The following is a 12,774-nucleotide window of genomic DNA, read 5'->3' as shown; positions in this document are numbered from 1 at the left end:
ACATCAACACTATATATAAACTAGTTAGTTGTAGTCACATCAACACTATATAAACTAGTTAGTTGTAGTCACATCAACACTATATATAAACTAGTTAGTTGTAGTCACATCAACACTATATATAAACTAGTTAGTTGTAGTCACATCAACACTATATATAAACTAGTTAGTTGTAGTCACATCAACACTATATAAACTAGTTAGTTGTAGTCACATCAACACCATATAAACTAGTTAGTTGTAGTCACATCAACACTATATATAAACTAGTCAGATGTAGTCACATCAACACTATATAAACTAGTTAGTTGTATTCACATCAACACTATATAAACTAGTCAGTTGTAGTCACATCAACACTATATAAACTAGTCAGATGTAGTCACATCAACACTATGTAAACTAGTTAGTTGTAGTCACATCAACACTTGTCACGATTGTCTACTGGATAGACTGAGGACCAAGGCGCAGCGCGTGGAAAGTACATCTTCTTTTTTTATGAAGATGAACACGAAACACTTATACAAACTAACAAAACAGACGACCGTGAAGCTATACAAACATAAGTGCTGACACTAAACACTTAGACATAGACAATTCCCCACAAACAGCTAAAGCCTATGGTTGCCTTAAATATGGCTCCCAATCAGAGACAACAATAACCAGCTGTCTCTAATTGAGACCCAATTCAGGCAACCATAGACTTTCCTAGAACCTACACTCAACCATAGACACAGCTAGACACATTCACTCAACACAAACCCATACACTACACCCAACACCCCCTTTACCATTTAACCACCCAAAACCGACAAAACACAAACATTCCCCATGTCACACCCTGACCTAACTAAAATAATAAAGAAAACAAAGAATACTAAGGCCGGGGCGTGACAACACTATATAAACTAGTTAGTTGTAGTCACATCAACACTATATATAAACTAGTTAGTTGTAGTCACATCAACACTATATATAAACTAGTTAGTTGTAGTCACATCAACACTATATATAAACTAGTTTGTCGTAGTCACATCAACACTATATAAACTAGTTAGTTGTAGTCACATCAACACTATATAAACTAGTTAGTTGTAGTCACATCAACACTATATAAACTAGTTAGTGGTAGTCACAGCAACACTATATATAAACTAGTTAGTTGTAGTCACATCAACACTATATAAACTAGTTAGTTGTAGTCACATCAACACTATATATAAACTAGTTAGTTGTAGTCACATCAACACTATATAAACTAGTTAGTTGTAGTCACATCAACACTACATATAAACTAGTTAGTTGTAGTCACATCAACACTATATATAAACTAGTTAGTGGTAGTCACAGCAACACTATATAAACTAGTTAGTTGTAGTCACATCAACACTACATATAAACTAGTTAGTTGTAGTCACATCAACACTATATATAAACTAGTTAGTTGTAGTCACATCAACACTATATATAAACTAGTTAGTTGTAGTCACATCAACACTACATATAAACTAGTTAGTTGTAGTCACATCAACACTATATAAACTAGTTATTGTAGTCACATCAACACTATATATAAACTAGTTAGTTGTAGTCACATCAACACTTTATAAACTAGTTAGTTGTAGTCACAGCAACACTATATAAACTAGTTAGTTGTAGTCACATCAACACTATATAAACTAGTTAGTTGTAGTCACATCAACACTACATATAAACTAGTTAGTTGTAGTCACATCAACACTATATAAACTAGTTATTGTAGTCACATCAACACTATATATAAACTAGTTAGTTGTAGTCACATCAACACTATATAAACTAGTTAGTTGTAGTCACAGCAACACTATATAAACTAGTTAGTTGTAGTCACATCAACACTATATAAACTAGTTAGTGGTAGTCACAGCAACACTATATATACATGTTATTTGTAGTGTGCTGATTTATTGATGATGTGATTCAGAGCAAGCTCCTTTGTCAATTTATATAAACTATGAGACAAACTTGGACTTTGGCTTGGTGAACACCACTTTCGTTGATGCCAGTAATGTTCCCTCTGTGGATTTCTCAAGGCTGAACAGAATGATTGGGAAGTGAACACAGTGCTTGTATCAAAGTCCAAATTGCACTTATTTCTACACTGCTAGAAAAAAAGGTGTCGTCTAGAACCTTTCAGGGTTCTTCAGCTGTCTCCATAGGAGAACCCTTTGAAGAACCCTTTATATTTGCAGCTAGAAACGATGTTCCATGTAGAACCCAATGTAGAAATGGTTCTACATGGAACCCAAAAGGTTTCTAGCTGGAACCGAAAAGGTTCCTCCTATAGGGAACAGCCGAATAACCCTTTTGGAACCCCTTTTTCTTACAGTTTAGATTTCTGTGGGGGCCGGAAAGGTTCAGCGTTTGGTAAACATAAACCTTGACATTGGAATGACTTCTGCCTGTATTTAAGTCAGCCCAAGGTTGAATTGCGATTGCTGCTCTAGGAAAGGACAGAAATAATCAGAGATTTCAAAATTTGATCACAGAGAAAATGTTTCTCACGTCTGTTCCAGACGTATGAGTCAAAACAACATATCCTTTGCTCTCAGGAGGCAGTCGAGAACATGCTTTCGTACACGTACGCTATAATGTATTTTCTCCCTGCTGCAATTTGATGTTATTTAACTGCATTAACACAGAATCTAACATATGAGGTCCTTCACTACATACCGTAATTAGCCACCAGTATTAGATAACTTAGAAAACCTTGTCTTTTGGCTATTACTTTAAAAAAACTGGTGTTTTGGCTACTTCTTAAAAAACTTGTGTTTTGGCTACTTCTTAAAAAACTTGTGTTTTGGCTATTTCTTAAAAGACCTTGTGTTTTGGCTTCTTGATAAAAAACCTTGTCTTTTGGCTATTTCTTAAAAGACCTTGTGTTTTGGCTTCTTGATAAAAAACCTTGTCTTTTGGCTATTACTTTAAAAAAACTTGTGTTTTGGCTACTTCTTAAAAAACTTGTGTTTTGGCTATTTCTTAAAAAACTTGTGTTTTGGCTACTTCTTAAAAAACTTGTGTTTTGGCTATTTCTTAAAAGACCTTGTGTTTTGGCTTCTTGATAAAAAACCTTGTCTTTTTGGCTATTTCTTAGAAAAATTTGTCTTTTGGCTATTTCTTAGAAAGCGATTAATGTTGCAAATCATCAAGACGGCTGAATGTAATGTACCTTCATCTGTAGCCAATGCTCTCAGACCTCAAGTTCACACACAATACACAAGCTGATTAATTTCAGGGGAGCGTGGATCTCTTTTTGACATTCTTCCACCCTTTGTACTGTTCAACAACTACACTAATCAGCCTTATTATCACATTCATTCTACAGTATATTTGCGTCCTTGCATTCGTATCCAAATCAAATCGAATTGTATTTGTCACATGCTTAGTAAAGAACAGATATAGACTAACGGTGAAATGCTTTCTTACGAGTCCATTACCAACAATGCAGAGTTAAAGACACATATTGTCAGAGACGTGTGTATAGGTGGCAGGGAAGTCAGGCGCAGGAGAGTCAAACGGAGTGTAAAATGGAGTCTTTTAATAAATGTTCAAGAAACATGCTCCATAACACTCATAAGAAAATTAATAATAAACAAAATATGGGTACGAAGACCCGACGCGCACCTATACAAAATAAACACTACACTGACAACAAACAATCTCTGACAAAGACATGAGAGGAAACAGAGGGTTAAATACACAACAGGTAATGGATGGGACTGAAAACAGGTGTGTGGGAAGACAAGACAAAACCAATGGAAAATGAAAAATGGATCGATGATGGCTAGAAGACCGGTGACGTCGACCGCCGAGCACCGCCCGAACAAGGAGAGGCAACGACTTCGGCAGAAGTCGTGACACAAATTATTAAACAGAAAATGTATATAGTGACACTAGGAATAAATACACATTGAATAACCAATGACAACGTTATCCTCTATCGAGGATATCGTTGAGAGATGGAGGCAGAGCAGAATGTGCCTGGGCATGTTACATAAATTGTGTGTGTGTTGCATGATATGTTAGCGAGAGCGTGTAGTCCCGTTCTGCTTTAGAACTTTAACAAGAGACATTAACAGACTATTGTAACGACGCCATGATTTCAAAGGTGCTCCGCAAACAGCTTGTGTGGCGATGGATGATTGAACCAAAGCACTTGAAAGGGGAAGAGAGACGTCAGGTTCACAGCATCCTGTCACAACCCATCTGCCTTCCTCCCTGCTCCCCTCAGTCACAAGCCTTTGTAAGGGAGATGGGGATGAACATCAAAGCTGAGCCATGCTACCTAAGAGACAGAAACAATTAGGATGTGGAGGGGAAGGAAGGCTGGGGCATGGATGGTGTTATAATGGGTTGGGGGTGAGACGGAAGGACGGGGCATGGATGGTGTTGGAATGGGTTGGGGGTGAGACGGAAGGCTGGGGCATGGATGGTGTTATAATGGGTTGGGGGTGTGATGGAAGGACGGGGCATGGATGGTGTTGGAATGGGGGTGTGACGGAAGGACGGGGCATGGATGGTGTTGGGATGGGGGTGAGACGGAAGGACGGGGCATGGATGGTGTTATAATGGGGGTGTGATGGAAGGCTGGGGCATGGATGGTGTTATAATGGGTTGGGGGTGAGACGGAAGGACGGGGCATGGATGGTGTTGGAATGGGGGTGTGACGGAAGGACGGGGCATGGATGGTGTTGGGTTGGGGGTGTGACGGAAGGACGGGGCATGGATGGTGTTGGGTTGGGGGTGTGACGGAAGGACGGGGCATGGATGGTGTTATAATGGGTTGGGGGTGAGACGGAAGGACGGGGCATGGATGGTGTTGGAATGGGGGTGTGACGGAAGGACGGGGCATGGATGGTGTTGGGTTGGGGGTGTGACGGAAGGACGGGGCATGGATGGTGTTATAATGGGTTGGGGGTGAGACGGAAGGACGGGGCATGGATGGTGTTGGAATGGGGGTGTGACGGAAGGACGGGGCATGGATGGTGTTGGGTTGGGGGTGTGACGGAAGGACGGGGCATGGATGGTGTTATAATGGGTTGGGGGTGAGACGGAAGGACGTGGCATGGATGGTGTTATAATGGGATGGGGGTGTGACGGAAGGACGGGGCATGGATGGTGTTATAATGGGTTCGGGGTGAGACGGAAGGACGGGGCATGGATGGTGTTATAATGGGTTGGGGGTGTGACGGAAGGACGGGGCATGGATGGTGTTATAATGGGTTGGGGGTGAGACGGAAGGACGGGGCATGGATGGTGTTATAATGGGTTGGGGGTGAGACGGAAGGACGGGGCATGGATGGTGTTGGAATGGGGGTGTGATGGAAGGCTGGGGCATGGATGGTGTTGGAATGGGTTGGGGGTGAGACGGAAGGCTGGGGCATGGATGGTGTTGGAATGGGGGTGTGATGGAAGGTTGGGGCATGGATGGTGTTATAATGGGGGTGTGATGGAAGGCTGGGGCATGGATGGTGTTATAATGGGTTGGGGGTGAGACGGAAGGCTGGGGCATGGATGGTGTTGGAATGGGGGTGCGATGGAAGGTTGGGGCATGGATGGTGTTATAATGGGTTGGGGGTGAGACGGAAGGCTGGGGCATGGATGGTGTTATAATGGGGGTGTGATGGAAGGCTGGGGCATGGATGGTGTTATAATGGGTTGGGGGTGTGACGGAAGGACGGGGCATGGATGGTGTTGGGATGGGTTGGGGGTGAGACGGAAGGACGGGGCATGGATGGTGTAATAATGGGATGGGGGTGTGATGGAAGGATGGGGATGGATGGTGTTATAATGGGTTGGGGGTGAGACGGAAGGACGTGGCATGGATGGTGTTATAATGGGTTGGGGGTGTGACGGAAGGACGGGGCATGGATGGTGTTATAATGGGTTGGGGGTGTGACGGAAGGACGGGGCATGGATGGTGTTATAATGGGTTGGGGGTGAGACGGAAGGACGGGGCATGGATGGTGTTGGGATGGGTTGGGGGTGTGACGGATGGATTGGCCATGGATGGTGTAATAGTGGGATGGGGGTGTGATGGAAGGATGGGGGATGGATGGTGTTATAATGGGTTGGGGGTGAGACGGAAGGACGTGGCATGGATGGTGTAATAATGGGATGGGGGTGTGATGGAAGGATGGGGCATGGATGGTGTTATAATGGGTTGGGGGTGAGACGGAAGGACGGGGCATGGATGGTGTTATAATGGGTTGGGGGTGAGACGGAAGGCTGGGGCATGGATGGTGTTATAATGGGTTGGGGGTGAGACGGAAGGACGGGGCATGGATGGTGTTATAATGGGTTGGGGGTGAGACAGAAGGATGGGGCATGGATGGTGGTTGGGATGGGGGTGAGACGGAAGGTTGGGGCATGGATGGTTTTGGGATGGGGGTGTGACGGAAGGTTGGGTCATGGATGGTGTTGGGATTGTGGTGTGACGGAAGGTTGGGTCATGGATGGTGTTGGGATTGTGGTGAGACGGAAGGTTGGGGCATGGATGGTGGTTGGGATGAGGGTGAGAAGGAAGGTTGGGGCATGGATGGTGGTTGGGATGGGGGTGAGACGGGAGGACGGGGCATCGATGGTGGTTGGGATGGGGGTGAGACGGAAGGTTGGGGCATGGATGGTGGTTGGGATGGGGGTGAGACGGAAGGTTGGGGCATGGATGGTTTTGGGATGGGGGTGTGACGGAAGGCTGGGGCATGGATGGTGTTATAATGGGTTGGGGGTGAGACGGAAGGCTGGGGCATGGATGGTGTTGGGATGGGGGTGTGACGGAAGGACGGGGCACGGATGGTGTTGGGATGGGGGTGTGATGGAAGGCTGGGGAATGGATGGTGTTATAATGGGTTGGGGGTGAGACGGAAGGCTGGGGCATGGATGGTGTTGGAATGGGGGTGTGATGGAAGGTTGGGGCATGGATGGTGTTATAATGGGGGTGTGATGGAAGGCTGGGGCATGGATGGTGTTATAATGGGTTGGGGGTGAGACGGAAGGCTGGGGCATGGATGGTGTTGGAATGGGGGTGTGATGGAAGGTTGGGGCATGGATGGTGTTATAATGGGGGTGTGATGGAAGGCTGGGGCATGGATGGTGTTATAATGGGTTGGGGGTGTGACGGAAGGACGGGGCATGGATGGTGTTGGGATGGGTTGGGGGTGAGACGGAAGGACGGGGCATGGATGGTGTAATAATGGGTGTGGGGTGTGACGGAAGGACGGGGCATGGATGGTGTTGGGATGGGGGTGTGACGGAAGGCTGGGGCATGGATGGTGTTATAATGGGTTGGGGGTGAGACGGAAGGCTGGGGCATGGATGGTGTTGGGATGGGGGTGTGACGGAAGGTTGGGGCATGGATGGTTTTGGGATGGGGGTGTGACGGAAGGACGGGGCATGGATGGTGTTGGGATGGGGGTGTGACGGAAGGCTGGGGCATGGATGGTGTTATAATGGGTTGGGGGTGAGACGGAAGGCTGGGGCATGGATGGTGTTGGGATGGGGGTGTGACGGAAGGACGGGGCACGGATGGTGTTGGGATGGGGGTGTGATGGAAGGCTGGGGAATGGATGGTGTTATAATGGGTTGGGGGTGAGACGGAAGGCTGGGGCATGGATGGTGTTGGAATGGGGGTGTGATGGAAGGTTGGGGCATGGATGGTGTTATAATGGGGGTGTGATGGAAGGCTGGGGCATGGATGGTGTTATAATGGGTTGGGGGTGTGACGGAAGGACGGGGCATGGATGGTGTTGGGATGGGTTGGGGGTGAGACGGAAGGACGGGGCATGGATGGTGTAATAATGGGATGGGGGTGTGATGGAAGGATGGGGATGGATGGTGTTATAATGGGTTGGGGGTGAGACGGAAGGACGGGGCATGGATGGTGTAATAATGGGTTGGGGGTGAGACGGAAGGACGGGGCATGGATGGTGTTATAATGGGTTGGGGGTGAGACGGAAGGACGGGGCATGGATGGTGTAATAATGGGTTGGGGGTGTGACGGATGGATTGGGCATGGATGGTGTGATAGTGGGATAGGGGTGTGATGGAAGGATGGGGGATGGATAGTGTTATAATGGGTTGGGGGTGAGACGGAAGGACGGGGCATGGATGGTGTAATAATGGGATGGGGGTGAGACGGAAGGATGGGGCATGGATGGTGTTATAATGGGTTGGGGGTGAGACGGAAGGCTGGGGCATGGATGGTGTTATAATGGGTTGGGGGTGAGACGGAAGGACGGGGCATGGATGGTGGTTGGGATGGGGGTGAGACGGAAGGTTGGGGCATGGATGGTTTTGGGATGGGGGTGTGACGGAAGGTTGGATCATGGATGGTGTTGGGATGGTGGTGTGACGGAAGGCTGGGGCATGGATGGTGTTGGGATGGGGGTGAGACGGAAGGTTGGGGCATGGATGGTGGTTGGGATGGGGGTGAGACGGAAGGTTGGGGCATGGATGGTTTTGGGATGGGGGTGTGACGGAAGGACGGGGCATGGATGGTGTTGGGATGGGGGTGTGACGGAAGGCTGGGGCATGGATGGTGTTATAATGGGTTGGGGGTGAGACAGAAGGCTGGGGCATGGATGGTGTTGGGATGGGGGTGTGACGGAAGGACGGGGCACGGATGGTGTTGGGATGGGGATGTGATGGAAGGCTGGGGAATGGATGGTGTTATAATGGGTTGGGGGTGAGACGGAAGGCTGGGGCATGGATGGTGTTGGGATGGGGGTGTGATGGAAGGATGGGTCATGGATGGTGTTGGGATGGGGGTGTGAGGGAAGGACGGGGCATGGATGGTGTTGGGATGGGGGTGTGATGGAAGGATGGGTCATGGATGGTGTTGGGATGGGGGTGTGACGGAAGGATGGGTCATGGATGGTGTTGGGATGGGGGTGTGACGGAAGGATGGGGCATGGATGGTGTTATAATGGGATGGGGTGTGATGGAAGGATGGGGCATGGATGGTGTTGGGATGGGGGTGTAACGGAAGGTTAGGGCATGGATGGTGTTGGAATCGGTTGGGGTTGTGATGATGCAACTAAGATTGGCCAGGGACAGTTTTGAAGTGAGCTCATGGGCTGTTGAGGGAATTGAGGTTATGGAAATATAACATTTAAAGGCATTGAAAACCAAAAACGTTAAAGGGACAGTACTAGACAGAAGTGGAATGTGGATAGAATCATTCTCTTCAGGTATAGTTTTAAAATGACGTGGTTATTATCCCAAGCTATATTTCTTCATAAATGTACATGCTAGTTGCCATGCCTCAGTGTAGGTGGTAATCAAATCAAATTCAATCAAATGTATTTATATAGCCCTTCTTACATCAGCTGATGCCACAAAGTGCTGTACAGAAACCCAGCCTAAAACTCCAAACAGCAAGCAATGTAGATGTAGAAGCACGGTGGCTAGGAAAAGCTCCCTAGAAAGGACAAAACCTAGGAAGAAACCTAGAGAGACACCAGGCTATTAGGGGTGGCCAGTCCTCTTCTGGCTGTGCCGGGTGATTATAACAGAACAGGGCCAAGTGTTCAAATGTTCATAAATGACCAATATGGTCAAAATAATAATAATCACAGTAGTTGTCGATGGTGCAACAGGTCAGCACCTCAGGAGTAAATGTCAGTTGGCTTTTCATAGCCAATCATTGAGAGTATCTTTATCGCTCCTGCTGTCTCTAGAGAGTTGAAAACAACAGGTCTGGGACAAGATAGCACTTCCGGTGAACAGGTCAGGGTTCCATAGCCGCAGGCAGAACAGTTGAAACTGGAGCAGCAGCACGGCCAGGTGGACTGGGGACAGCAAGGAGTCATCAGGCCAGGTAGTCCTGAGGCATGATCCTAGGGCTCTGGTACTCCGAAAGAGAGAAAGAAAGAGAGAAAGAGCGAATTAGAGAGAGCATTCTTAAATTCACACAGGACACCGGATAAGACAAGAGAAATACTCCAGATATAACAGACTGACCCTAGCCCCCAGACACATAAACTACTGCAGCATAAATACTGGAAGCTGAGACAGGAGTGGTCAGGAGACACTGTGGACCCATCCGATGATACCCCCAGACAGAGCCAAACAGGCAGGATATAACCTCACCCACTTTGCCAAAGCACAGCCCCCACACCACTAGAGGGATATCTTCATCCACCAACTTACCATCCTGTGACACGGCCGAGTATAGCCCATGGTAATGGTTGATTCTAGCTGGTTTACATGCAGCTCTGTTGTTTTACAACCTGTTATCAATTAGCTATTTTTGGTTTAACTTTAGGAACGTTTTAGGTATTAATAAAGGTTTTTACAAAATGATTTGAAAAAACATTTAATTTGATAGCCATAGAAAAACATTGAATAAGACATTCATAAAAGAAAGTCCCCGAATTTCTTTTAAAAATGAAGGCTTAGAAGTGTCTGTCCGAAAGCTCAGGGAATATATACATATATATACAGTATATAAGTGTCTTGTTTGAAGTTAACCCATACTTATTTCTGTTACTACCACCATAGTTCCATACTTTTAATTTGTATGGGTTACCTTCAGACGAGACACTTGTATGGGTCGTAGAGCAAAATGGAGAACGCAATCATATTTGTGAGAATTATATTCCTTTACAGCCCAAACGGTTCAGACGTTACAGACTGAAGTTGGCACATGAGCGTTACCGAGTTGGCACATGGGCGTTACTGAGTTGGCACATGAGCATTACTGAGTTGGCACATGAGCATTACCGAGTTGGCACATGAGCATTACTGAGTTGGCACATCAGCGTTACTGAGTTGGCACATGATCATTACTGAGTTGGCACATGATCATTACCGAGTTGGCACATGAGCATTACCGAGTTGGCACATGAGCGTTACCGAGTTGGCACATGAGCGTTACCGAGTTGGCACATGAGCGTTACTGAGTTGGCACATGAGCGTTACTGAGTTGGCACATGAGCGTTACTGAGTTGGCACATGAGCGTTACTGAGTTGGCACATGAGCATTACTGAGTTGGCACATCAGCATTACCGAGTTGGCACATGAGCGTTACCGAGTTGGCACATCAGCGTTACTGAGTTGGCACATGAGCATTACCGAGTTGGCACATGAGCATTACTGAGTTGGCACATGAGCGTTACTGAGTTGGCACATGAGCGTTACCGAGTTGGCACATGAGCGTTACCGAGTTGGCACACGAGCGTTACTGAGTTGGCACATGAGCGTTACTGAGTTGGCACATGAGCGTTACCGAGTTGGCACATGAGCGTTACTGAGTTGGCACATGAGCATTACTGAGTTGGCACATGAGCGGTACCGAGTTGGCACATGAGCGTTACCGAGTTGGCACATGAGCGTTACCGAGTTGGCACATGAGCGTTACCGAGTTGGCACATCAGCGTTACCGAGTTGGCACATGAGCATTACCGAGTTGGCACATGAGCATTACTGAGTTGGCACATGAGCGTTACTGAGTTGGCACATGAGCGTTACCGAGTTGGCACATGAGCGTTACCGAGTTGGCACACGAGCGTTACTGAGTTGGCACATGAGCGTTACTGAGTTGGCACATGAGCGTTACCGAGTTGGCACATGAGCGTTACTGAGTTGGCACATGAGCATTACTGAGTTGGCACATGAGCGGTACCGAGTTGGCACATGAGCGTTACCGAGTTGGCACATGAGCGTTACCGAGTTGGCACATGAGCGTTACTGAGTTGGCACATTAGCGTTACTGAGTTGGCACATGAGCGTTACTGAGTTGGCACATGAGCGTTACCGAGTTGGCACATGAGCATTACTGAGTTGGCACATGAGCATTACCGAGCTGGCACATGAGCATTACCGAGTTGGCACATCAGCGTTACTGAGTTGGCACATCAGCGTTACCGAGTTGGCACATGAGCATTACTGAGTTGGCACATGAGCATTACTGAGTTGGCACATGAGCGTTACTGAGTTGGCACATCAGCATTACCGAGTTGGCACATGAGCATTACCGAGTTGGCACATGAGCATTACCGAGTTGGCACATGAGCATTACTGAGTTGGCACATGAGCGTTACTGTGTTGGCACATCAGCGTTACTGAGTTGGCACATGAGCGTTACTGAGTTGGCACATCAGCGTTACTGAGTTGGCACATCAGCATTACTGAGTTGGCACATCAGCATTACCGAGTTGGCACATGAGCGTTACCGAGTTGGCACATGAGCGTTACTGAGTTGGCACATGGGCGTTACTGAGGTGGCACATGAGCGTTACTGAGTTGGCACATGAGCATTACCGAGTTGGCACATGAGCGTTACCGAGTTGGCACATGAGCATTACCGAGTTGGCACATGAGCGTTACCGAGTTGGCACATGAGCGTTACTGAGTTGGCACATGAGCGTTACTGAGTTAGCACATGAGCGTTACTGAGTTGGCACATGAGCATTACTGAGTTGGCACATGAGCGTTACTGAGTTGGCACATGAGCATTACCGAGTTGGCACATGGGCATTACCGAGTTGGCACATGAGCGTTACCGAGTTGGCACATGAGCGTTACTGAGTTGGCACATGAGCGTTACTGAGTTGGCACATGAGCATTACCGAGTTGGCACATGAGCGTTACTGAGTTGGCACATGAGCGTTACTGATTTGGCACATGAGCGTTACTGAGTTGGCACATGAGCGTTACCGAGTTGGCACATGAGCGTTACCGAGTTGGCACATGAGCATTACCGAGTTGGCACATGAGCGTTACCGAGTTGGCAC

Source organism: Salvelinus fontinalis, chromosome 29 (genome assembly GCF_029448725.1).
Source record: "Salvelinus fontinalis isolate EN_2023a chromosome 29, ASM2944872v1, whole genome shotgun sequence".
NCBI lineage: Eukaryota > Metazoa > Chordata > Actinopteri > Salmoniformes > Salmonidae > Salvelinus > Salvelinus fontinalis.
The sequence above is the reverse complement of the archived record's forward strand: the minus strand, read 5'-3'. Positions refer to the sequence as shown.